Consider the following 3,929-nt stretch of genomic DNA (forward strand, 5'->3'; position numbering starts at 1 on the left):
CTATTTTCCTCATCCTCATATTTCTGAGTGGCTGTGGGAACTGGTTTGTCATTCTGAAGTCACTTATATTGACTCCCAGTATCACATTCTCTTCCAGGACTTCTATCTGCCTCTCAGCACTCTGCTTCCTGTTAGTACCTTAACACCTGCAATTGCCTCTTTTCCTCCATCTCTTCATGAAGAGATTGATGTGCAGGGTCCCTAAATGAGTGCCCACTACCTACTGGTCTCTGCAAAACGAGATTGCCATGGAGTAGTACACATGGATTCAGTCTCTTCCTTGATACCCCTCATGTTTGTGTGAATACACAGAGGAAGCAGAGGAAAGCACAGAAGATGCTTCACCTGGTGTGTGCAGAAAAGCTGGTGATGATGCATCACATGGGAGCATCCTTTCTCAGAGATACTTGAAGTGTGAAGTTCAGCAAGGCAATTGCAAAAATAACAAATATAATTCCTAACAAACAGCATTGTGCCAATCTGTTGTTGTGCTGCAACTATCAAGTTCTTACCTTGTACTTTACTTCACATTCTTATAAAAACAAACATTAAATAAATCTTCAGTACATAGATACAGTGTGTTATCTTACTGGAATATGTTACTTCCATGTCACACTAATTGTATTGTGAAACAAGGTGTCACTTCATGTCTTTAAGCTTCAAAATACCTTATTTTCAATTTAGGAAGGATTTCAAAGATGCTTGAATAAGTGCACTCTCTACGGTTCTGAATGCCACTGAAAGAGAAGTGTGAATGCCATTTTTTTTTCAAATGCTAAAGCACATGATGTAATTTAAAGCTTAAAGGTCTTTGAATTTTGTAGATCCTGTAAACAGAAACCTATAATCATATACATAATAGAAATAGGGAACTGAAAAGGTCCTGTACCCAAAATCAGTGTTAGCTAAAACCGACCAGCTGCTGAAAGATCCAGCACCTCTTTTAAAATTTCCAACAGCAACCATGATTTCACCTCTTTCTGGGGCAGCCTTGCCAACACGTCTGTACTGATGATGTTGGAGTGCTTTGCTGTGTTGCTGGCTCCTCAGCACAGCTGGGCTACAGTGCCCCAAATAGTCTCTAGGTTGCTCCAGAGCAGGCTGGCATCAGCTGTGTTCAACCTGCGTCATGGAAATGGTCCCTGGGATGCTGGACATGCCAAAGTGCACCTAGAAACACCTTTGGGGAAGTGTTCACTGTCATGGGTGAAGGACACATGCCTTCAGTCATTTACAGAATAGACAGGCCTGCAATATTATCTTTTTCTGAGTACTATTTAATTTAAATTAATTAAGTGCGCCTAGTTACCAGCTGGGTTTAAACCATGAAACAAAGCTTGAATAATTTATTAAGTACATTTTTCCATTATTTGAGCTGTTAACATGCAGAATGGCACCAAATCTTTCCATAAAACCCTTGTCAGTACACCTGCCAACTCAACATAAGCTACTAATTACTGTTCTTTTTTTAGGACTATGATTCCTTCTTATCTAGTCATCATCTCATGATTAGCAAATAGTACTTCTATTTCTATTACATTTTCAGGAATTCAAGTTAGCCTGCCTGTGTTATAATTCCTTGGTGTTTTGATACATTTAAACCTTGCCTAGATTCCCCCAGCGTTTACTGAGAATTGCTAATTTCTACAAGTATTACAGCATGTCTCTAAGAGTTAAAAATAATAAAATTCAAAAAACAAAAAATGGGGTTGCCTTGCAGTCCAAACATCACATCACGTTTTCATCTTTAATCTATCCTGTTGTTTTACACAGAGTTGGGCACAACTTGTGTAAACTAAACAATGATATGGGAAATGGTCTTGAAAATATTTCTTTATCTTCCATTGTTTACAGGCCTCCTAATGAAGTGTCTGACAAAATGCTGTGGAAATGAGGAGCAGGCTTTAAACATTGCATGTTGTGTTTTGGTAGGAAGCATTAAGCTCATGAGTGCAGCAACACTGCCTCATGTGAAATGAGGAGAAAAATATATTCTGCACTGAAGCTTTCCAGAGCAGACTTAAGTGTGATAGACTGTGATGCTGCCAAGTAAAAGTGTGAGATTATTGAAAATGTGGGCAAGAGCTCCAACTCATTTTAAATGCACATTGGCTTTATAATATGGAAAATCAGCTAAATTAAGGGTACATGCAGTGATCTGAACAGCATCCAAAAAAACCTGCTTTGATGGATGATGTGCCTACTTCGATGAATATTTAGAGAAAAGTGGTGACTGAAAAAATCCTGGCATTGGTTGCAGATAATGTGGCCTTGGATAGTCCTTTAGTTGGAAGCTGCCTCTGACTTGAGTTTGAAGGTTTGACCAAGGCTCACCAGCTTCTAGAGGCAATTCAGATCATCCTAGCAGTTTTTAGTGCAGTGTACCACAACACAAGGTCTTGTATCTGAAGAACTGAAAATATTTTTCTAGATGTCATATAGGCTTCACAACACAAGAATTTTGTGCAGGTGCAAAAATTAGAGACATGGTTTGACTATGGAAGGGAGTGGCACCTGATAGGTGGCACAAGGGCAGAGCTGGGAACAGATGAATTTTTTTTTTTTTCCCACATGTGTTCAAAATCAGGGCAGTTTTGGGTAGTGCTCTAGTCTGCTGAAGTATTTTTTAAGGTGGTTACACATGGTGGTTTTAAGGTTCTAGCAGTGGCCGCAGTTTACTGACCTGTTCACAATAGTCAAGGTGTTGTGGAGTACCAGCAATGGGTAAAGGAAGCTGAATCTTATTCTTGCAAAATTCCTGAATGAGGTGCCTGGTTTACCTCAGGTAAGATCATTCCCCACCCCTTTTTTGTGTCCATACAGCAAGGAGTAGGTGAGAGAAGAGAGAGAGAAGAGTTAGGAGTGGCTGCTCTCGCTGGATGCCCGTGGCTGGTGGCTCGGCTAGCACATGCCTGGCCTCGACTCCCCGCAGCAGGAGTAGCTTGCATTGTCAGTACTTAGAAAGCAAACAAAACTAGTCCTGAAAATGGGATCTGAGGTATAAATCCCATCCACGACCATGACCCTTGTAGCTCTTTACCACTCAATTGATTGTCTTGCTAAATGTGGATTAATTTAGGGAAAGGATAGGTGCTTTTCTCTCCAAAACAGGAGATTCTGCACAAATGATGTGACCAACATAGTGTGCCCAGGGCATGTTCAGGCTAGGTAAGGTGATAGTTTCAGCCTTAGATTGTCCTGAGAAGTAGGTAAACTGAACTGATGACTGAGCCATAGGCAAATCACTGTCTGCTCTTACAGAGCAGGAAGTGACATTCAAATGACAAAAGGAAGTAAAAAAGAAGAAAATGCACTGCAGTGATATTACAATGCTCAGACTATGCCTGGAAGAGCTGTGAGAGATTTAGATGCCCTTTATAACAAGGAAATCTGGAAACTACAGATTAAAGCCATCCCTTACAGCTATTTACAGAACTCCTTTTGATATTTTATTTGAACTAGTGTGTGCAACATACCAGAGTAAAAAAAACCAAAACGAAACAAAACAAAACCAAAGAAAACCATGAAACCTAAACCCTACATATCTTTTAATAGTTTTGCAGTTAAGAGATTCCTTTGGTAACAGTCCATGTGAATGTCTGCTCTCTCTCTGCTATCTCCTTCTGTGCTGTTAATTATGCAATTTCCTTCCTCTTTCAGAAAATAGGCTTGATACAATTGTATTTGGAAGGTTTGTGAGGAGGGGAAGAAGTCCAGTGTCTTTGCCAGTGGTTGCAAAGAAACTTCAGTCACTCCCCCCAACAGAGTCTGACAGATAGGTCAGGCCATGAATCTCCATTGGACATTAGGATATTTTTCAGATATGGAATTTTTCACACATCCTTGTTACCCATCTTTAAAATTATGATCTGAACCTTACCAATCCATAAGCAGTGGGGGAAGAAAATGTTTTAAATACATTTTCCTGC

This window comes from Geospiza fortis, unplaced genomic scaffold (assembly GCF_000277835.1).
Source record: "Geospiza fortis unplaced genomic scaffold, GeoFor_1.0 scaffold138, whole genome shotgun sequence".
In the NCBI taxonomy this organism is placed as follows: domain Eukaryota; kingdom Metazoa; phylum Chordata; class Aves; order Passeriformes; family Thraupidae; genus Geospiza; species Geospiza fortis.